Source organism: Bos grunniens, chromosome 23 (assembly GCF_055505025.1).
Source record: "Bos grunniens cultivar Pamir isolate PY7600 chromosome 23, Bosgru_T2T1.0, whole genome shotgun sequence".
NCBI classification, from domain to species: Eukaryota; Metazoa; Chordata; class Mammalia; order Artiodactyla; family Bovidae; genus Bos; species Bos grunniens.
The window spans coordinates 37,617,208-37,641,632 of record NC_141187.1 but is presented as its reverse complement, the minus strand read 5'-3'; the positions used below and the strand labels follow the sequence as shown (position 1 = coordinate 37,641,632).

The following is a 24,425-nucleotide window of genomic DNA, read 5'->3' as shown; positions in this document are numbered from 1 at the left end:
GCTTCTGGTTTCAGGACAACCAAATATGCAGGCTTTTAACTGTAATTTGTTCTACAGGCTAACGTTCATATTGTCAAACACTGCAGGCAACATTATAGATTTTAAGGCCTCAGTATCATTATGTCTCCCAAGGTATTAAATGCACTTCAAACACAGAAAAATGTTCTTCTCTCATTTTGTCTTTTCTTTCTGATGAGAGTTGAATAGATCCACTTGAGAAATGATTATATTGACAATTGCAGTCTTACATTTTCTTTAGCACTACAGAACTGGCAAGAAGTGCCAAGCTGGTAAGTCCAAGTAGGCTGGCGAGGCGTGATTTCACATCCCAGGTCTTTTCTCTGTAACATAATGGAACAGAGTGTATGTTATTGAGTTATTCCCCAACGAATTATATCCCTCTTGCATCCTTACAAATCATTTTCATTAATATTAATCATCACTAATTGTAATTACAACTTGCCAGTGAATAATGGGAATTACATTTTTACAGATTTGGCTTCACAAAAGACTCTTCTTTTTTCTCTGCACCCTGGTCACTGTGCAGTCTGATCGCTTTCAGAGAACAAGCCAAATCGTCAAACGCTGTCAGTGTGTGATGTCATGTTCGATCTGAAGCTGCAAAATGCGGCCTCAGGTTTCTGGCCTGTCTTTTATGTTGCAGAAGCAGAGAATCGTTAAACAATCTGGGGAAATTGGAGGCAGCAAATGTGCAATAAAATCTCCGATGTAGTTCAGTGCTACATAACAAGGGGGACCAATACACCTTGCTCTCCTCCTGCGCGGATGCCGACTTATCTGCAGGAATGCCAATCACAGCAGATGTAAAGAAGAACAGATACAACTTTTTAAAAATAAACTTCAGGAAATAGTTTCAAAGTTTTTTTCTTCTTCTCTCTGTGTTTCAGCTAAAACTCAAAGCTTTCCTAAAATGTTCTGTTGGAAACAATGAGAAGGAAACAAGGTCCATTTTCCATTTTCTTCCTTGTTTCTGGGCTTTCAGAATGGCCTGTTAGTAACCTGAACTTGTAAGGGTGTTGTGATTAAGGACTTCATTGTTTGAGATTCTAAACATAAACCTGCGATCTCCTGTGATGGCCATGCTTTATTTATGGTTTTATAACGACCTTGTGTTTTATCCTGTTCGTATATCACCACTGTATCTTGGACTTTCTGTTGAAGTTGCCAAAAAAAAAAAAACAACCCAGAAGCTTAAAGGAGAGAAAACATCTTCAGCCACTTTGTCTTTTTTTTTTTTTTTAATCTTTTTTTTTTTCAAGACATTAAATACTTTTTTATAATCTTGATGAAGTAATTTATCTGTGAAAAGTGTACTCAATTCAGTACATGGGACTTATGAGTGCATTTATTGTTTTAAAATGTCATATTTACTTAGATCAAATGAAGAATGATTATGTTGAAAATAAGATAACTGTTTTATAAAAGAATTTCTATCTGTCTCTGCCAAGAACATTATGTGTATTTTCCTCACATCAGGAAATGGGCATCATTTTGATGCCTTTGACTTTATTTTTGCAAGTGCTGTACTTTGTCTTCTAAGGAAGGGCACAAAGGTAAGCAGTACTCACTTTTCATCCCCCAAATCCATTTACATTAAAGAGAGATGTTAGTGAAGTTTTCTTCTCTTCCTCTATCTCTGAAATCTGTCCCTAAGGCCGTGTTGTGGGGCAGAGCAAGATAGGTGTCTGCAGCACAGAGGAAGGGGCACCATTAGAGCAGGATTCAGACCTAAGGGGGTGAGTAGGCATAGACAGGAGGGAAGCCTGGCAGGGATGTTGGATCCTGGTCAGGGTGATGAGGATGCTCATGTTCAGAGAGAGCCTGTTACTCAGTTTTAGAGACCAAGCAGGGGGAGGAAGTTAAGCACGTGTGTAGTGGGTTGAAACGTAGACCCCAAATGGCTACATCCAAGTCCTAACTCTTGGTACCAACGTCTGTATTAGTTTAACCATGGCTGCTGTTACAAATTGCCGTAAACTTGGTGGCTTAATACATCAGAAATGCATTCTTTTACAGTTCTGGAGGACGGGAAGGTCAAAATCAAGGTATCAGCAGGGTGGTTTCTCTCTGGAGGCACTGAGTGAGAAACTGTGCCAGATACCTTTCCTTGCTTCTGCTGGCTCTCAGCATACCCCTGACATGCCTTGGCTTGTAGATCCATCCCTCCAACCTCTGCCTCTGTCTTCATGTGGCCCTCTCTCCTGTGTGTGTCTCTGTAATTTCTTTTTCTGTCTCTTATAAAGATGCTTGTTTTGGGGCTTAAGGCCCTCCCTCATCCAGAGTGACCTCATCTTGAAATCTTTACCTAAGTTACATTTGCAAAGACCCTTAGTCAAAATGTCATATCCTGAGATTTGCACTGTGTGTATATATATAAAGGGAGTGAGAAGGTATGTCTGTGGAGGGGCAGTCACCTGGGGTTTCAAAACCCATGCAAGGTAGGAGAGCATCCAAGCAGAAAATGTTCTGGCACAGGGTGTGAGATCCGAGTGGAGTGAAGAGGGTATCTGCATGGGGAAGGGGAGAGAGGTGAGGATGAGAGGCTGGTCATACATGATGGGCTGATCAAATAGTCAGATATATTGAGGGTAATCAATATATATGGCATCTGGTCCCATCACTTCATTGCACATAAATGGGGAAACAATGGAAACAGTGGCTGACTTTATTTTCTTGGGCTCCAAAATTACTGCAGATGGTGACTGCAGCCATGAAATTAAAAGATGCTGCTTCTTGGATGAAAAGCTATGACAAACCTTGACAGCATATTAAAAAGCAGAGATACTACTTGGCCGACAAAAGTCCATCTAGTCAAAGCTATGGTTTTTCCAGTAGTTAGGTGTGGATGTGAGAGTTGGACCATAAAGAAAGCTGAGTGCCGAAAAATTGATGCTTTTGAATGGTGGTGTTGGAGAAGACTCTTGAGAGTCCCTTGGACTGCAAGGAGATTGAACTAGTCAATCCTAAAGGAAATTAGTCCTGAATATTCATTGGAAGGGCTGATGCTGAAGCTGAAGCTCCAGTACTTTGGCCGTCTGATGCAAAGACCTGACTCATTTGAAAAGACCCTGATGCTGGGAAAGATTGAAGGCAGGAGGAGAAGGGGACGACAGAGGATGAGATGGTTGGATGGCATCACTGACTCAATGGACAAGAGTTTAAGCAAGCTCTGGGAATTGGTGATGGACAGGGAAGCCTGGCGTGGTGCAGTCCATGGGGTCACAGAGTCAGACATGACTGAGTGACTGAACTGAACTGACTGAGAGTAATGGAAGTGGTTTCTCACTGTCAGAAAAGTTAAAATGTGAAAAAGAACATACTGGAATTGAAGGTATTGGTGTGAAGTCATGATTGTTTAAATTCAATATAGATAGATACAGTAATAATGGAGATGTAAATGTGCATAGATCTATGTATATGTCCCTACCTCTATCCACTGAACGGGGCTGGAAACGAGACACTGCAGTAGCAATGAGCATTCTTAGCACCTATATCTTGGCTTCTAATGACCAGAGTTCACTAATAGAGAAGAGAACTCCTTTGAAAAATGGCTAATTTCTGGGTTTGAGTAGAGGAGGTGCAATATAAGCCTGGAGTATTTAGTCCTAGAAGGTATGAAATTATTCAGAGAATAATGGGAGTATGTCATAAGGGCCTAGAAGTCACCTTAAAGAGGCTCACATAGGCCAAATTGGGAATAATCAGAGCCTGAAGATAAATGACAAAATGTATTACAACCTATTAAATATAAAGCCATAAATCCGTAGTGATCTCAGTAAAGATGATAATTGAATAAGATGAAAATTTGATGAGACATTTAGATACTTTCCAATAAATGCCTCCCCACAGGATGCTTACTGAAGACAAAGGGGAAAATGAGTAACCTTTCAGTAGGAAAACTTCGCAGACGCCACTTTAACCAAGTGATCAAACTGAATATCATTATCGATGACATAAATCGAAATTGTTGCCTGATAGAATGCAGAGAGAAGCATTGTGGTGTTCTTCCCATAGATGCATACACATCATTTACACGTGAGACTGTGCCCCTTATGGAGGCACAGTCTACAAAATAATTGATGATGATTTTCAAAAACATCAAAGGTATGAAAGACTGAAGAACTATTCCAGTCTGAAGGCATCTAGAAAGACATGATAACCCATTGCAGCGTGTGATTCTGAAATGGACCCATGGTTTTGACAGTTGGTAAAATGTGAATGGAGTTTGAAAATTAGATTGATGGTAACACCTCAACATAAGAAAATGCTTGGGGAAAAACCTGGAGCAAAGTAAGAGTTGATTAATTTTAGCTCTGATTAAGATGAAGAAGGGGAACAGGAGGAAAATAACTGAAGGACCACATGAAAAAATATATCTAGCAGCTATCTACCATATTATCCAGGAATTTGGAAGAAGAATGTTCTGGATTCATATGGAGGAAACTTTTTCCCTCAGGTGTAGTCAAGTTAAATTAAGATGTAGATATAAGTTACATATTCTTTTTGGCCCACAGAGAAATGAAAAGCATTTGACCAGGTAATTCAACACTTGGGACCCAGGAATTGTAAAATTAAATTGTGTTCATGGATGTGAAAAATTCAGTTTTCTTCCACAATCCAAAGAAAAGAAATGACTAGCGAAAGGAAGCCTGAAATGTCCTCACACTGGAGTACTGGGAACAATTCATTGAACTCTAGCATTGGAAGAGATAATGGCAGTGTGCCAAAATCCCTTTATGAAGCCAGTTTGCAAGCACTGATTTCTCATTCCATTTTTTCAAGGGAAATATAAATCTCAGTGTAGTATTAGTACCTCTATGTAGACCTTCGCTCGTGTTTTCCGAAGTGTGGAGTTCAGTGTGTTGTCACTTTTATTCAGGGAATTCATGTGAGTATCTTCACTTACTCATGTTGGGAAGGAATTTGTGTGACTTCTGAATATCCATAGGTCATTGTTTCAGCAACACTAATCTAATGCAGCACAACCTCAACCAGGAAGGTTGTCAAGAAGTATTTCCAAATTGCCACAAATTCTTTGTCGTAAAACCATCCCATATTGTCTTGGGTTGTCACTGAGTGTGGATTTGACCCTTTTAATATATAATCTTTAATATGCTTGGTGATCTGACTTTCCAGAGCTCATCATTTAGGAAATAATAAACTATTGATACAACTTTGATGGTGAGAAAGTTAGTATGAAAGTTAGTAAGGAAAAAAAAAAAGTGGAGAGATGGTGGAAGTAGAGGAAATGTTGAAGCTGGTCATCTGACAGGAAGGAAGGAAACAATGAAAATATGCAAAAGTACTTTATTTCACAGTCCAGAAGAAGGAAGTATAATTAAGAAGGCACTAGACAAAGATTCTTAAGATTTGAGTTCTATTCTTATTAGCTGTGGGAGACCTCGAGGGTCACACCATTACATTATCTATCTTTACATCTATAAAATTGGGACAATAACAACTTTTGTGGCTACCTCACACAATTGTAGTAAGGAACAATTTTATAATAAAAATGTATTATACACTTAAGCATTCTAGTCAAATGTGAGATGGTATTCTCTTACATGTTTATAATGCTGATTGTTCTTTCATGAACATATCAATCTCTTTTTAAGCTCAGAGAAGTGTGTAACAGATGTGTGAGGAGTGTGCATTAAAGATAGTCAAATTGAAACAGAAATCATGCTGCCCTAAATGGTGAACCCAAGATAAGTGAAAATTCACTTAGCTGATGGTTTAGGATTTGAGGTTGCAAGTGACAGAAATTTCAGGTAGGTGAAGCACGACTAGATGGACCTTTGTTGGCAAAGTGATGTCTCTGCTTTTTAATATGGTGTCTAGATTCATCATAGCTTTTCTTCCAAGGAGAAAGGATCTTTTAATTTCATGGCTGCAGTCACCATCTGCAGTGATTTTGAGAGTCCCTTGGACTGCAAGGAGATCGAACCAGTCAATCCTAAAGGAAATCAGTCCTGAATATTCATTGGAAGGACTGATGCCGAAGCTGAAACTCCAATACTTTGGCCACCTGATGTGAAGAACTGACTCGTTGGAGAAAACCCTGATGCTGGGAAAGACTGAAGGCAGGAGAAGGGGATGACAGAGAATGAGATGGTTGGATGGCATCACCAACTCAATGGACATGAGTTTGAGCAAGCTCCGGGAGTTGGTGATGGACAGGGAAGCCTGGTGTTTTGCAGTCCATGGGTCACGAAGAATCAGACACCATTGAGAAACTGAACTGAACTGACTGAGATGTCCACGATGTGGTTCAGGGTTCTGAAATGGGAGAATGCTGAGACTGGCTCATATATTATCTGTGTTTTTATTATTCCCAGGTCCTATCACTTCATGGGAAATAGATGGGGAAACAGTGGAAACAGTGTCAGACTTTATTTTTGGGGGCTCCAAAATCACTGCAGATGGTGATTGCAGCCATGAAATTAAAAGATGCTTACTCCTTGGAAGGAAAGTTATGACCAACCTAGATAGCATATTGAAAAGCAGAGACATTACTTTGCCAACAAAGGTCCGTCTAGTCAAGGCTATGGTTTTTCTGGTGGTCACGTATGGATGTGAGAGTTGGACTGTGAAGAAAGCTAATGGCCGAAGAATTGATGTTTTTGAACTGTGGTGTTGGAGAAGACTCTTGAGAGTCCCTTGGACTGCAAGGAGATCCAACCAGTCCATTCTAAAGGAGATCAGCCCTGGGATTTCTTTGGAAGGAATGATGCTAAGGCTGACACTCCAGTACTTTGGCCACCTCATGCAAAGAGTTGACTCATTGGAAAAGACTCTGATGCTGGGAGGGATTGAAGGAAGGAGGAGAAGGGGACGACAGAGGATGAGATGGCTGGATGGCATCATTGACTGGATGGATGTGAGTCTGGGTGAACTCTGGGAGTTGGTGATAGACAGGGAGGCCTGGCGTGCTGCGATTCATGGGGTCGCAAAGAGTCAGACACGACTGAGCGACTGAACTGAACTGAACTGAGTCTCTTTGCATGTGGTAGCAAAGATGACTAGCTACTAATAAAGGTTTCCTTTTTCAAAGGTCATTTCAAGCCATTTGGGGCATTAAAAGCAACTTTGGGTTGCTTTTTTACTGGGAAAGTAAGGTATATTTTTGCTTTCCCTAGTTCATGATGAGTGGAACACTGAGATGTAGTAATGTCCTGTAATAATATCCTGTGTAATAATGTCCTGTAAGGCAAGGTGGTGTAATATGAAAAAGCGGAGACATCACTTTGCTGACAAAGGTCCATATAGTCAAAGCTGTGGTTTTTCCCATAGTCATGTACGGATGTGAGAGTTGGACCATAAAGAAGGCTGAGCACTGAAGAATTGATGCTTTCGAACTGTGGTTCTGGAGAAGACTCTTCAGAGTCCCTTGGACTGCAGGAGATCAAAGCAGTCTATCCTAAAGGAGAACAGACGTGAATGTTCATTGGAAGGATTGATGCTGAAGCTGAAGCTCCAATACTTTGGCCACCTGATGCGAAGAGCCAACTCATTGGAAAAGACCCTGATGCTGGGATAGATTGAAGGCAGGAGGAGAAGGGGACGACAGAGAATGAGATCGTTAGACAGCATTACCGACTCAGTGGACATGAATTTGAGTACACTCTGGGAGACAGTAGAGGACAGAGAAGGTGGTGTGCTGCAGTCCGTGGGTTCAGAGAGAGTCAGACGTGGCTCAGTTCCCGAACAGCAGCAGCAGCAACAAGGCAGCGTTTGATGTAGCGTGGCCAGTGGGCTGGATCTGGTCATTAGCTTGCTTTTGCAAATGTTTTAGGAACACAGCCACAGCTATTCATTTACATATTGTCTACGGCTGCTTTCAGGCTACGACAACAGAACTGAATAATTGTGACAGAGATATTTACTGTCTGGTCCTTTATAAAAATAGTTAGCTAAGCTCTGCTCTGGAAGAATGTAAGTTTCTAGTCTGAGCAGTAAACTGACTGCATTGTTGTTTTCTCATCTTTACAATGATGGCTGCAGACTGGGTGATCCCTGAGACTCCTTTTTGGAATCCACTGTTTATTCTCCGACAACTTTGGCTCTGTTCCTAATGCTACTAAATGCACAGGTTAGTGCCCTGGAATTCCCTTCCCTCTTCTACTAACCTCCTCCCTCTTCACAAAGTGAAAATCCTGGCCAACCTCAGATGTCTCCAAAGTCATTTTCCTCAGTTAAGAGCTGGAATCCATTACACCATACACCCTGTGGTTGGAAAAAAGCACCTCTTTCATGCATTGCATGGACTTAAGCAGCTACTTAACTTCCCAGGTAGCAGGGAAGACTCTTCCACAGCATATATTGGGTTGGCCCAGACAATTGTTTCAGTTTTTCTATAACATCTTAGGAAAAACCTGAGCAAACTTTTTCCAGTATTATCCATGCAGAGGCCAGAAGCTCCTCTTCAGTGAGGGTGATAAAAAGGGGGTATGGGGTGAGATGGTATGAAGGGATGTAATAAAGGATCGTAGGATCTGAGAATTAGAGCGAGACGTCTGTGATCCAACCAGTTAAAAATTCTAAAATGAGAAAAATGACTCCTGGTCAGCTTTTACCTCTCTGAATCACTGTTTTGGCAATGCTTATATATTTGAGTTTAAAAGTCTCAATCTATCAATTTAAAAAGTTTTAAGTAATGAAATTAAAATACAAGTAAAGTTAATATATATTAAACAGGCAGAAAAGTTCCAGAGTCAGCCTCTTCCTCTTGCTTCTTCACTCTTCAATTGGTGTTGGTTCTGTTTTCTCAAACTAGTATGCAGTCTTTTGCTTTTTATTACTTGTTTACTGATGGTGTTTGTCATTTGTAGCAGATGGAATCCTCTATATGTCCATGACCTTGAGTGTCTAACTGTATCACTAGGGAAAGAACAGTAGCATTCTCTAATAGTGTAACCCTCCAACACATTGACAGGGGCCTATGGTTCATAGCCTATACTTTGTGCAGAGTCTTGGGAGTTACTGCATATAGCACACTATTCTAATCACCAGGCTTTTGGGGAGAGCTATATATATATATGCTAAGTCACTTCAGTCGTGTCCGACTCTGTGCAACCCCATAGACCACAGCCCACTAGGCTCCCCTGTCCCCGGGATTCTCCAGGCAAGAACACTGGAGAGGGCTGCCATTTCCTTCTCCAATGCATGAAAGTGAAAAGTGAAAGTCAAGTCGCTCAGTCGTGCCCGATTCCTAGGACTGCAGCCTACCAGGCTCCTCCGCCCATGGGATTTTCCAGGCAAGAGTACTGGAGTGGGTTGCTATTGCCTTCCCCATATATATATATATATATATATATATATATATACACACACATACATATACATATACACACACACACATATATGTGTGTGTGTGTTATGATGGCATCATTCCTATTTTAATGTAGTGCCAATCAAAGATGGACATGTGTTGCTCATTTTTGCATAACACTGACAGAATTAATGTTGAAAAAATGAAGCTCGATTCTAGGCATTTTGTGTTAGTTCAAGTATACCATAGTATTTTAAAGCATAAATATTCGACTATCTTCAACTTCTGAGAACAAAAATAAATATTTTAACAAGAAAAAAAGTGTGCCATGGCAAGCTGTGACTTAATAGAAAAAGACAAGGAATGGTCTCCATAGACCAAGAGAAAAATGGGGCCTTGGTTATATTTGTGCTGGAATGTTATGAATGCAAAAAGCAGCTTGTCAAAATCCCCTACCAAACTTATATTATTGCAAGACCAATCTGTCTTAATGAAAAAAATAAAAAAACCAGTTCTCTGTGTTTAATATTTATTAACTTTATTTTTATAATTGCTGGAGGGTTTTAATTTTGAGTACAGTGGGATGAATATAACAGTTTTAAGTAAGGCAATGTGAAGACTATAAGTCAATGAAAACAAAATAGCAAGAAATGTCTAATGGGAATAAATCTTAGTACCCCAGCTTAGATGTACTAGAAATGTAATGTATTTTTCTTCATTTAAATCGAATTTTACTTTTAAGCCTCTGATCCCTGGGTCTTAATTCACTCAGTTCAGGGATGCTCCCCGTTTCCTAAGGGTTGCACCTGTGTTTAAGGGGGTGATGTAAAGCTGAAATGTGAAAGAGGTAAGAGCTTGGAGGGCCGTTGCTCTTTCATGGACCAAGCAGCCACATGATCTCTTTCTATGCTGGCGTTTAGCCTCACTGATCTAGACCCAGGTGTCTTCTTTTACATTTGATTCTTCTTTCTCTTCTACAATAGGACTTCTTTAATTCTGTTCTCAAGTATTTTCAGACCTCTGTGGATCCCATCTATTTCTTTTTCACCATGCTGATCTGGTGGGGGCGGCTCTTTGAGACCTAATTTGCTTAAGTAGCCACACAATACAGGTATTTCTTTCCTGGAGTCTTACCACCTTCCCAGGACAATAGGCTATAAGTCATCTTTCCTCTTACATCTTCCAAGAACTCATATCTAGCCAGCGATTTCTCTGAAGTTCACAGAGTTTAAACATCCTTGCTACTGCCCCTCTTTCTCTGTGGAGGAACATGTCTGGTTTGAAAGTAAAATAGCCTGTTTTTCCCTATTGACTATAGTCTCAAGACTATTGCTTATTTCTTGAGATATTTCATTTTTCCCTGAGGACTAGCCTTTTCAAAACAAGAGTTGACTCCCTTTATTTTTTTTCATCTTCTGCTGGGTTATTCTTTCTCAAAAGCAACAAATTAAAAAATGCTTTAACTTAATAAATGGGGCAAAGATCAAGGACGACAAGCTAATATTTCAAATACTGTCCAACTATAAGTAAAAGTATGGTTTAAGTTACAGTGGTCGGGTTACAGGTACATGAAACACCACTTCACTCATTACTTCCAATGCTCTTGATTTTCGGAATAGTAGACAGGGAGTCTTCCTGGGCTGTTACTATTGCTTCCTGGGCTATTTATCTGATATCAGACTTACTGTGTTAGTTTATTACCAGCTGATTATTGGGCCCCAGCGGAATGACAGTCATGGATATTAACTAGCAAGCAGAAGTCTCATGTTTCCAAGTTCTGATTCTGTCACTAATTAATCTGAAATGCTGCATTTAGTAGTTGCCTTCTTTATGTCTCATTTAAAAGTATGTAATGAAGAATGGGTTGATTTCTAAGAGTTATCTTTCAGTTTTATTAATTTTTGGCTGCACTTGGTCTTCAGTGCTGCATGTGGGCTTTGTCTAGTTGCAGTGAGTGGGGGCTGCCATCTAATGTGTGGGCTTCTCATTGTGGGGGTTTCTCTTGTGGAGGATGGTCTTCATTGCTTCATGGCAAGTGGAATCTTCCTGGGCCAGGGGTCAAACCCATGTGTTGTGCGTTATTGGCAGATGGATTCTTTACCAGTGGACCACAAAGGAAGCCCTCAGTTTTATCCTGATTCAAATATATACCACCTTGGGGGAGTCTGGGATACAAGGAAAGATGAAGGGAAGACCTGGAGCCTGAACACATAGGGAATGCAGGTTACTGGAGGATGTCCTAGGGGTTTGAATCCCAATGCGCGGAAGAGTTAGGAGATTAAATGGGATGCTGCCTGGTAAATAAACATTCCCTACTGAGTATTTTTCTTAAAGCTGTAACAGGTCCACATGGTTAACTGCCACTCAGTTGAAATGTTTGACTGAGTTTACATTTCTGATTTAAAAGCCTGTGCTGTAGCAACTGTCGTTTTGCTATTGTCGGTACATATTATAAAGCGCCCACATAGGTTATTGAAAAATCCATACAAAGTCTCTGGTCCCAGAGATTTGTGTTTATAATTAGATGGCCCTTTTTATTTTCACAGATAGGTTTAATAGAAATTACTTAAACATTTTAAAATGATGGCCTTAAAATGTGGGAGTGGGAAGGACGAGGACACTTGACCTCCCTCCGTAAAACTGAATTGCTCTTTGTGTTTGCAGTTTTGACAGAGGGAGAGAGAACATCCTTATTTGGTCATGGTACCCATTAAGAGAGCAGCATAGTTATTACATTTCAGCTTCCTCCTTCACATTCCTGCCTTAGGGATTTGCGAACAGAGTGCTGGGAGACTTCTAGAGTTAAGAGGCTGAGACAGGTAGTTTGGAGCACCTTTTAAGGGGCTCTCCATAATGTGTATAGGCTGAGTGGTGAAGCTTAATTAACTTCAATTAAATGCAAAACATACCGAACAGCTCCTGTGTGTCTGGCACTGTGCTGTGCGCTGAAGTGGCATAAAGGCAAAATAAGAGTCATTGACTCCTAGAGATGGAAAAAAAAAAATCTTAGAGCAGTTCTTGCCCAACATGAGTGCCTTCTTTTAATTTGATCATTGTCGGCTGTATGTATGACTGTATGTATGCCTCTTGATGAAAGTGAAAGAGGAGAGTGAAAAAGTTGGCTTAAAGCTCAACATTCAGAAAACGAAGATCATGGCATCTGGTCCCATCACTTCATGGCAAATAAATGGGGAAACAGTGGCTGACTATTTTTCTGAGCTCCAAAATCACTGCAGATGGTGATTGCAGCCATGAAATTAAAAGACCCTTACTCCTTGGAAGGAAAGTTATGACCAACCTAGACAGCATATTAAAAAGCAGAGACATTACTTTGCCAACAAAGGTCCGTCTAGTCAAGGTTATGGTCTTTCCAGTGGTCATGTATGGATGTGAGAGTTGGACTATAAAGAAAGCTGAGTGCAGAAGAATTGATGCTTTTGAACTGTGGTGTTGGAGAAGACTCTTGAGAGCCCCTTGGACTGCAAGGGGATCCAACCAGTCCATTCTAAAGGAGATCACTCCTGGGTATTCATTGGAAGGAATGATGCAGGAGCTGAAACTCCAGTACTTTGTCCACCTGATGGGAAGAGCTGACCTGATGCTGGGAAAGATTGAGGGCAGGGGGAGAAGGGGACGACGGAGGATGAGATGGCATCACCGACTCAATGGACATGGGTTTGGGTGGACTCCGGGAGTTGGTGATGGACAGGAAGGCCTGGTGTGCTGCTGTTCATGGGGTCACAAAGAGTCAGACATGACTGAGCAACTGAACTGAACTGATGAATGACTGAAGTGAAATCTGTTCAGATCAGGGCTTTTTTGATATTTGTTTAAACTGATTGTTCCATACATATAATTTCAGTTTATAGCTGTATCTGATTTCTAATAAATAGACTGAGTCATTAGTCAAGTTTGGTACAGTAACAGTAAAGAAATCCCTTGATGGACTCTGGTCCTGTTGTCTTAGAGCTCTCAGCTTATGGTTTTCTGTAGCTCTTGGCTTCATCTTCTGGGATGGCCATCCTTTTCTCGCACCTATTTTTGACCACAGCCGAAGGGAGAACCTCCTCCTTGGGTACTGGGCTGATTTGTCAGTCTACTATCTCATGGAAGAAATTTGAGGCCAGTGACCTTGTTTTAAATTTTCAATTGTCGTAGTCTTCCTTAATCCTGACTGGCTTTTATTACCTTCTAAACAGCTCCTTGTGCATACACCTGTACCCACAGTTCTTTTTGAGATACCCGTCTTTGTAGATCTATTTTGAGTTTACTGGCTTCATGGGTGAGCCACACACACGCATTCTCGGTAATCTGAGCAGTTTATTTTCCAAGTTAAAAGGTTTTCTATGGACAATCTTAAACTGCCAATAGTGTTTAACTCCCAAGGTGACAACGATACTCAAGATTGGGTCTTCACCTTGAGATCTAGTCACAGTTTTTTGCTCAGATACTTCAGTATTTTCTTTCACTGGTGGTAGTTGAAAAAAATAGCTCCATCTTTCTAGCCCGCTAAAACTGAAGTTTCTGGATTCTCTTTATATATCCTCATTCCTGGATTTTATCTGCTTTCAATCAATTCTACTAAGCCACTTTCTTCTCATAAAACCTTGTCAAAGACGGCTGATAATAACAACCCATGCTCCCTAGCAAAACCTTTGCTTCTCGACCTCTTTGCCTAAAGCCACAAGTTCAGTAAGTATATTAGCTGACTTCCATGCTATCACAGAGGACATTTTAAAACAATGTCACATCACTGTATAACACGGCTCATTATTTTTCTCAGCTTCAAATAATATTTTCCTCACCACCTACCACCTGGTTCCAAGGCCAGTGCCTCATATTGTTAAGTCATCACCTTGCTTCTGGTATCAATTTCTTTATCATGGTTCACATTTCTGTATTTTTCAGATTTGTTTCAGTAGCAACACCCGTCAAATCCCATTAATTTGCCATAGCAAGCATTTGTTTCTTGCTTTCATTACATTTTGGCAGCTGCAGCTCTGCTGCTCGTGTCCTCACATTCTCACATTCAGTTCAGTTCAGTTCAGTCGCTCAGTCGGGTCCGACTCTTTGTGACCCCATGAATCGCAGCACGCCAGGCCTCCCTGTCCATCACCAACTCCCGGAGTTCACTCAGACTCACGTCCATCGAGTCGGTGATGCCATCCAGCCATCTCATCCTCTGCCGTCCCCTTTTCCTCCTGCCCCCAATCCCTCCCAGCATCAGAGTATTCACATGCATGTAAAAGGGACATCCTCTGTATTTTCTGTCTGCACTTCAGCTCCATGATATACATTCTTTCTAAATTTACTGTGGTAGAGGAAAAGGACAACAGGGCTTCCAGAAACAATCGATGTGTCTTCAAGGTTTTGCTTGTAGGTGGCTCACATTATGTCTTGTCTTATCCCTTTGGCCAAAGCAAGTCACGTGGCCAGGTCTTTCAAGCGAATGAGGAAGTATAGCCCACTTTTACAGGGCACAGTCACGTGGTGATGAGTGGGGATGTATTATACTTTTATAATGGAGAGAGGAGCAGATGGTAGAGGACAGTAATCTACCGAAGACCCCAAGACCAATTGTTTCTAAGAAGATTCCTTACTTTGGTGGAATGACTTACTTATTGCACTGAGGTGCCCATATATATTACCACACAGATGATTTAGGAAAGCTAGTTATCCAAGTTACAATGGGAAGAGAGATAAGGATTTTTTTTTTATTGGAGAGCAGTTATTTTGATGTTCGTTACTAAATTTGTTATTACCATGATGTTAGTTGTATATCCATTTTATACCTATTAAGCTCTTACTGTGTGTCAGGCACAGTAGTAAGCCTTCTCCTGACTTTTTGTATGTAACCGTTTCTCTTGCTAAGGGACAGAATAGGCAAACAGTTTACCCAAGGGTATGGTATGGATCCCTCCTCTTATGCACTGTATATCCTATTTTTCCATTTTTGTCTTTCATATAATACAGTGATTCTGTGACCATCCTTATCCCTCCTCTACTTGGACTTCATGAAGCAGTTTATTTACCAAATTACACGTCATGAAGTAGTTTATTCTAAATTAGGACAGCTAAAATCACCAGGAAAAAAAATTAATGTGTCTTTAATCAGTTTTTCCTATTTTTTCTAATTGGTCCTAGTTTTGTCGTATGGAGCTGCTAACATATAGAACATAATCTAATGAATCTTCCTTCAAATAGTATAAACATCCTTTACCTTTTCTAAAAACAGTTTCTTTAATTTCTTGTATAACAAGAGTTACACGTTTTTACCACCTCAGTTAACTTTCCCTCAAACCATCAAACCCTTTCGTGTGTGGAACAATTTCTGTTTTGCTGTAGGAACTCAGCTATTTTTTTCATTTCTGAGGGGATCGGTGGGTATGTACCTTATCAAAGCTGTCACCATTAGAGTTCATCCTCCTTACCTAAATGATGAGCTTGAAAGTATGGTAGCTATTATTAACAATAAGCCCTGAAGCCAGATTTTGGAAAATGGTCTAAAAAATCGTTGGACGTGTCATTCTAAATTTAATACAAAGCACCTTATGGGAACTTTTGAACTAATGTCTCATGATGGAGTGAAACAGGTAGATTAACATCTGAATACCCATTTTAAATTTAGTTTTGGCTTATATTGACAGTGATTTGTGATGAATAACTAGGCCTCCTTTGATCTTATTTTTCCTCATCTGTAAAATAATTCTTATTGTCATCAACACTAATTATAAAATCATTTAAAATAGTCCCAGTTTAGCACAAAGATGTTCTTAGAAACTGTCTGCTAATTCACATGGCCATAGGGCCTTTGCAGATGGACTAAGAATCTTAAGGGGAGATTATCATGGATTATCTGGGGTGATGGGAGATAAAATCACAAAGATCCTTATGAGTAAAAAAAGTAGGGACGTAGGAGATGTGATAGGAGAAGGCAATGGCACCCCACTCCAGTACTCTTGCCTGGAAAATCCCATGGACGGAGGAGCCTGGTGGGCTGCAGTCCACGGGGTCGCGAAGAGTTGGACACTACAGAGCAACTTCACTTTCACTTTTCACTTTCATGCTTTGGAGAAGGAAATGGAAATCCACTCCAGTGTTCTTGCCTGGAGAATCCCAGGGATGGGGGAGCCTAGTGGGCTGCCGTCTATGGGGTCACACAGAGTCAGACACGACTGAAGCGACTTAGCAGCAGTAGCAGGAGGTGTGATGACAGAGGCAAAGTGAGTGATGCAGCATGAGAAAGATCTGACTGTATGCTGCTTGCTGGATTTGAGGGTGGAAGGGGCCATGAGCCAAGGAACACAGGCAACTTCTAGAAGCTGGAAAAGGCAAGGAAATAGCTTCTTCTCTAGAGTTTCCAGAAAAAATAAAGCCCTGCCAACACCTTGATTTTTAACCCAGTGAGACCTGTTTTGGACTACTGGCCTCCAAAAATGTTAATATAATAAATTGGTGTTCTTTTAAGTCATTATATTTGTTGTAATTTGTTATGGCAGAATTAGGAAACTAACACACTACTTCATTAGATTATTATGATGATTTAAAAACTCAATTGATAATGAGAAAGTGCTTTGTAAACTGAGTTCCTATAAATGTTAATTATTATTAATAGAATTAAAATGGGTTCCAACAACTCTAATTAGAAGGATGAGGTCTGTTTCAAACAAAATCTGGATTAGAAATGGGCTAGTGGGTCTTTGCCATTTTCATCAACTTTAATAGGGTTCCTCTCAAAGTGAATTAACAGAACCATTTAAAGCAGCCCCTCTGGGACCAATCTGAAATTAATTTTTCAGCTTGATCTCTGCAACATTCTCTAAACCATAAATTAAAAGGAAGCAATAATTCTTCTCTGAGGAGTGGAACTGCCTTAGTTAGAAGTCTATTGGTACAGCACACAAATAGCCTTAGAAAAAACAATCTTTGGTTGAAAACCTTCAAGTAAAAGAAAAAGACTTTAAACATGTCACAGCCCATTGTACTGTAATCCTAATAATAAATTGCTTGTTTTTTTAAAAAATTTGTAGCCTGCAAATACATAGAGGAAACATTTTTTGATGGTACTGTGACAGAGGAGCCTGGTGGGCTACAGTCCCTGGAGTTGCAAAGAGTAGTACACGACTGAATTACTGAGCGCGTGTGCATGCTTCACCATTCCAGATACTTTTGTCACGTTAAAAATAATTCACTCACATATCCTCAGATTTTTTTGTCTTTGCTCTTTCAAAAGCATATTGATTGTTGAAATTGAAACAGATTTGTTCACTATAAACATAACCTTGGTTTCAAACAGATTCTGATAAATCTGTCCAGACCAGGACAGAGGGAAAAACATACTAGGAAGAATACGGCTTGGCTGGGGGACATTGTAAGACTTTTTACTCTAGGATTTCCCTCTGAACTTTGAGAAAATGTTCCTTTTGATTTAATTCCTATACAGAATTATTTTTATTTAACAATCAAGTAACAAAAACCTTCCTGGAAACTTTATGCCACTAGACTTCTGGAGATTGTAGTCTGCTGCAAAAACAGAGAGGCTTAAATGATGCTAGGATGAACATGAAATCCTGCCTTCCGGGAGTTGAGTGCCAGGGAAATAAGGCTTTATTTGTAAAGAGTTCTCTTTGAGCCCACACTTGGGTGCGGCAGGGACTTCAGCAGCACAATTTGAAGAGAACAGAAAAGGAGCAGAATTTTGATTCGCTCTAGTTTGGTATGTTAGTATTAATATAACTAATATGAATTGGGGTTTTGCGTTTGTTCCTCTAGTCCTGGACTGCATCAGCAGCTGCAGAAGTAGACTGGTACCTGCCGCTTCCAGGCATTTGACCTTCCTCATCCATGTCCTTGGACACCTTCTCTCTGGAAGAACACAGTTCACGGTGACTGCTGGCTTAGTCCTGTTCTACTGCAAAGCCATCACACCTTCCAGCGCCCAGGAGTAGCATCCCTGTTGCCCTGCAGCAGCTTCCTCTTCTGTAGAGCTTCCCTTTGCATGGAGCCTAGTATGCACCCAGGGAATAGCGCTCTGTGTGTTCGGACTTCACCCCACAAAGCCTTTACTTCCCCTTGATACTGTGAAGTGTCCAAGATAGTCCACGTTTGTTCTGTCCCCTTCCTCTTTCTTCTCAAGCCGTCACAGAAGCTTTGCCTCTCCATCATGCCCTGAGTTTGGAGGACATTGCTCCCATGTTTCCATTATTGATGGGGGCCTAGTGACAGGGCCGTGCTGTCTGATGCTGCTGTTGTGTCCGCCGACTGACTCTGAACCTGACAAGATCAGATCCCTTAGGCAAGTGTGTTTCACCTACCTAGTCTTCTTCCTTTTTCCAGGTGACTACTACACACTGACTCAGCTGCTCATTTTGGCCAGCTATTTATTTATGTTCACAAGTACTTTTTATCCTAATCATTCTACATTTCTAGGTCAAGAAATGTGGCTATGCCCACTTACAACAGTGCCCGTCTCACTTTCTAGATTTTGGTATTTGGCTTAGAGTAAAACTCCTGCCAAAAGTTTGTGTTCTGTATAGGGCATCTCTGATGGCTCAGAAAGTAAAGATTCTGCCTGCAGTGTAGGAGACCTGGGTTCAATCCCTGGATCAAGAAGATTCCCTGGAGAAGGACATGACCACCCACTCCAGTATTCTTGTCTGGAGACTCCCAGGAACAGAGGAGCCTGGTGGGCTATAGTTCATGGGGTCACAAAGAGTTGTGACTCTTTGTGAGTCATGACTGGGTGACTCAGCACACATAGCTGATTCAGGCAGTAACTTCCATCCACTGAAAGGTCCATTTTCTTACTGTGTCTCTTCCTTTTATGCCCAGTATGAGTCTTAGCACTGATTCCACCTTTTACCAGAATCTCTTATATTTCTGCTCCATTGAGCTTCACAACTTCAATATGAGACTGATGATATAATTTGTTTTATGGATTTTTATGTGAAATAGAAAGGAAGAAAGGGAAAAAAGAAAGGATGGATCACATGACCCTGCCACCTACACCAGTTCAAAGAATAATGGAAATCTCCTGTACTGCTCTTCCTTAGACTTTGGATTCAGTAGTTCTAGGTGGAGGTCAGAGGTTCTGCATTTCTGGTGAACTCCAAGTGACACCTATGCTGCTGTTCCTTTGACTACATTTCAAAGGAAATGGCTCTCAATTCGATATGAGTGATTAACCTTTTGATTCTTAAAATTTAAATAAATAATTGATTCTTGTAATTTTTTGGTTCTTGTTGGAATTACAGCAGTAAATTTGCAATCAGTTTTGGAATGCTTAGGAGAATTTGAAATTTGCTATATTTGTAAGTTTAATTTATTTAAACCTTAAAGATTTGTTCAGAACGTGGAAAGATTTTGCTCATTAAGATCGTAAATTTACCCAATCAGTCCTAAGAAGTAGGGCATTTTAATTTATAAATGGAGTTTTAAAATTTGAAGGGAATTTAATGAACTGAGTTTTTCAATGAGACTGTTTATCTGTTTTTAAATGAGAATGTAACACGAGTTTATCAAACACTAATCAAAGTTGCCTCCACACTTGTCCTAGTTTATGTCACATTTACTAGGTTTGTGAATGGATGAGAAGATTCGCAGGTTGAATTTAAAGCAAATTATGTTGTTTATTTTTCTTTTACTTAACAAAAATAAATCTAAAAGACAAATAATTCCAAATAGCTTGGCCCTTGTATGAAACTCACCTCGGTGCTACTGACAATTTGTCCAGTAGCACCTGTCTTTGAAAATGCCTAATTTCCTCTGTGTTGCCAGGGCTGCCTTTTTGATCATTGCCCTACCTTGGGTGGACATCTGAGAGCATTATCTACCATTACTCAGGGCACCCAGCTCACTCCTGAGTAGGTGGGGCTTCGAAATTGATACCTGGGGGCTCTCCCTTCAGGTCTGTCTGGAAGCTTCCACCACCTGATTTCTCCCTCTCTGCCTGTCTTCACCCTCACCCCTCACAGTTTCCCCACAGACTCCTCTTTTAAACTCTTTTCCCTTCCGCCTTCCTCCCACCACATCCCATGCAGGCAGAGACCTACATCCTTTGGTCCTCAGTCCTTTGGCCCAGGTTCAGTTCCATCTGGTTTTCCATTGTGGAGAGAGCAGGGGATTAAGATCCATGAAGACAAGGAATGGGATTGAGGAAGGAAAGACATTTACAAGACATTAAAAATTTAAGCAGATCTTTTATTAAGCTAAACATATTCTTTGACTCTTCTCTGTGAATTGAGTTGCATCACAAAAATAATCCCCTTCCAAGCTTGATATTGACCTTGATTTCAAATCAGGGAGCCTGAGTAGAGACCTTGGGAAATAGATGGGGTGGAGTATGTCACCTTGCAGCATCTAAGTGGAGAACTCTTATTTTGCATTCGAATAGAATCAGTCATGATTCTGCCTTACATTTTGTTTCTACATGTCAGTTGCTGTGTCCTCTGACCTGTCCCTCCCTATCAAGAAGATCTCTTGATTAAGCCTGTTTTTGAGACTGTGTTTTTTTTTAGAACAGTTTAAGATTCACAGAAAATTTGGAAGACACAGAGATTCTCCATATACCCCCTGCCCCCACATATGCCCAGCCTCCTCTGTTATTAACGTCCCCCACACTTGGTGAACCTGTACATCATTATCACTCAAAGTTCACAGTTTACATTAGGGTTCACTCTTGATAGTGTGCATTTTATAGGTTTGGACCAGTGTATTATGGAACATATACCTTATTATGGTATCATGTAGGGTATTTTCACTGCCCTGTAAATCGCTTTCCACCCTCTCAAACCCAAGCAATTACTAATCTTCGTACTGTCTCCATAGTTCTGCCTTTTCCAGAATCTCACTGAGTTGGAATCGTATAGTATTTAGCCATTTCAGATTGATTTCTTCCACTTAGTAATATGCATTTAAATTCCCTTTATGTCTTCATGTGACCTTTTAAAGAATATAGCCGAATAGGAGCCTCCTCTTATCCCCAGGCGACTGTGTTCTAAAATCAACATGCTCACTTAAGCCTCATATCTGTGATGCTCACTAAGTTGAGGCCCTCCTCCCCACTTCTTCAGCCTCTGCCTCACTTTCTGGTTTCCTGGTTTGCCTTTCAATTTCCTGCTGGAACCAGAGCTCTGCTCTGGACCTTACAGTGATTAGTGGCTTATCTTTGAAAGCCTCAGCTTGATGGACCATGTCTTGGAAATCCCGAGAGTTGGAGACTCCACATCTGCTTCTACCCAATTAACCTACTAGATTGGAGACATACGATCTGCCTGCTTTGCTCGTACAGAGACTTGTGGTCTTATGTTCCCAGCATCTGGGCAGTACATCCTGTATGTATCAGCCTTGATTGAAACTCAGAGTCCTTCATCTCCTTGAACTTTATTATTTCAACTGCTGGTTTTACCCCTGGGGGCAAGTCATGCCTCCTGGTTAGTTTCCCCAGCTCTAGGCCCTTCCATCCCCTGCTGTCATCAGTCTTCCTGCTGCCCTGCTTGTGCTCCCAGCATGCAGAGAGCTCACGTGAGTTATAGCCTCGCACATCCGCAGTTCAATTATAATTGATGTTCACAGGCATGTCCCTAAGTTACTACAGGAGCTAAAGGTGCCTTCTAAATCATCAAGGAAAGGATAAATTATGTTCAGTAGAATTTTATCGTTCCCACATTTTCATTCTTTAAAACCTGAGAATTCACATAGGAAATATGGTTAGCTCTGTATTAATCAGATCCATCAACAGTCCATTCCTGAATAGCTTGAAATTTACAACCTTAGGAAAGATCTAGGTGATTGAATATTTAATTCCTTATCCAGGTATTTGACATCATGTACACAAATTTCAGGCAGAGTGTAGTATAGAGGGAAGGTCATTTCTAGCACAGGAGCCCTCAGATCCTTGGCCTTTCACGCCAGCCATCTCTACTGCCCATTCTCTGGTTTCAGTCACTGACCTCTAAATGACCTTCAGTCATTGACTGCCTTATGAGTCAGTTCTTCATTTTTTGACGAGGTCAGCACATGGTTCATCATCATCTCTCTCAAGTGTTGTCTCCTTGATAATCATGAGAAATAAAATATTTACCTTGTGGCAGCCAGAAGTGCTCACTAAATATTCCATGTGTTACCTTACACTTGGTACAGGCAGTGGGGCATATGACTGGTTTTATCTGATGACATGATGAGTGGAAATATGAGTGTCACCTCTGAGCTGAAGCATTTAAGAGCTAATGTGCCATCTCCATTTTCCTCTCTTCTCTTTTGGCAGAAGAGGGAAAAGTCCTTTTAGTGATGACAGATGTCTCAGATTGAGATGCCGAGTCAAAACGGGAAAGCTGTTCGGCTCTCTCAAGTCACTCAGTGGAGGGAGCAGCCTTGGAGAGTCCTTGAAATACAGTTTTGCATGCAATCGTAATGTGCAAATTTGTTACCACTGGAACACTGGGATTACTTGTTACTGCAGTGTAGCCTCACCTCTGCATGTAGCTGATGCTTTCAGAACGCTGAACTCTGAATTCCTTGACCTCTTTTCCTCCACTGATCTTGGTTCTCATCTTAGCTCAGCCATCTATTCCCTTGCTTATATCCTGGTTGCCACCAATAATTGCACCCACACATAAGCTAAATCTTAAGTATCATAGTCTCCAAACATGATCCTGTGTATTTCCAACTTATGTGTTTTGCTATCCCAACTCCAGTAAAGCCTCAAGACCCTAGTTTCTGTAATTCCTCAACCCATGTGGATCCTCATTTCCTTCATTCCTTAGCCTTTATTCCATAGGTCCAGCACTGTATCGATTCCTGTGGACATGCTCTCCATTACTTTGTCCTTTCTCCCTCCCTTCTTAGCCCTTAGCGTTCAACCCAGGTTAAATGTGACTTTCTTGAAACCCAGTCGTGTTTGTGTGTACAGACAAGTGGATATAGTTAGAGAAAAATATGAATAGTTCTCACTGGATTCTAATTACTATTTACTTATTCCTGTCCTATTTCCTGGGCTTCCCAGGGGCTCAGTGGTAAAGAATCTGCCTGCCAATGCAGGAGATGCACTTTCGATCCCTGGTTCAGGAAGATCTTCTGGAGGAGGAAATGGCAGTCTACCCCAGCGTCTTAGCCAGGGTAATATCATGGACAGAGGAGCCTAGCAGGGTACAGTCCATGGGGTTGCAAAGAATCGAACAGGACTGAGCTCACACGCCTGCATTCTACTTCCCACGCCCTTTCACTCCCATGATATCTTTGATGAACATGTCATATCTTCTCTCTCCTCTATTTCCCATCACTTCTTCCCCTTTTACATTCTCAGAGGATGAGAATGCTTCTTATTTTATTGCTTAAAATGAGCAATCTGGAAAGCACTTCCACATACTTTCACTACCAAATCTACCAGCTAATTTGCATCTTTGTCCGTCTCTTCTGCTTTCCCAACTGCTACTTAAGATGAAGTAGCCTTGATCCTAAAGACCATCCCATTATTACACAGTGGATCCTGTTCTCTATTCCTACTCAAGGTTCTTCATTCTGTAGTTGTCTCTCTTTTCCCCTGCACTGTGAATGTCCTCTTTTTACTAAATCATCAACACAACATGAGGCTCTGGTATCTCTTATCTCAGAAGAAGGAACTCCGTGTAGTATTCCTGAAGTTATCTAACCATTTCTGTGCTCAACTTATACAGGCAGTGTTCTGCATGTCCTCTTCTCCCACTTCCTCCTGAACTTGCTCCAGAGAAAGTTTTAGAACTTCCAAATGTACAAGTGAGTTTCAAAGAGGCAGAGGAACCAGACCAAATTGCCAACATTCATTGGGTCATGGAGAAAGCAAGTGAGTTTCACAAAGACATCTAATTCTGCTTCATTGACAATGTTAAAACCTTTGACTGTGTGGATCACAACCAACTCTGAAAAATTCTTAAAGAGATGGGAATACCAAACCACCTTATCTGCTTCCTAAGAAACGTGTGTGCAGGTCAAGAAACAACAGAATGAAACATGAAGCAACTAACTGAATTCAAGTTGGGAAAGGAGTATGTCAAGGCTGTATATTGTCACCCTGCTTATTTAACTTATACGCAGAGCACATCATGCGAAATGCCGGGCTGGATGAATCACAGGTTGGAATCTAGATTTCCTGGAGAAA

The 24,425-nt window shown here is 40.8% G+C and overlaps 1 protein-coding gene across 18 annotated transcripts in view; it reads left to right on the top strand.

Moving 5' to 3' along the window:
• Window positions 1–24,425, top strand: part of LOC147347652 (uncharacterized) — a 521,220-nt gene that overhangs the window by 421,559 nt on the left and 75,236 nt on the right. For 14 of the 18 annotated variants that reach the window (XR_015152399.1, XR_015152407.1, XR_015152394.1 and 11 more), the window contains one exon: window positions 18,065–19,519. The exons of 3 other annotated variants lie outside the window; for them this stretch is intronic. The gene's annotated coding sequence lies outside the window, so the exon portion shown is untranslated. Of the gene's footprint in view, window positions 1–8,025; window positions 8,114–18,064; window positions 19,520–24,425 lie in introns of those variants that run through there. One more of the 18 variants, XR_015152371.1, reaches the window with a different exon arrangement.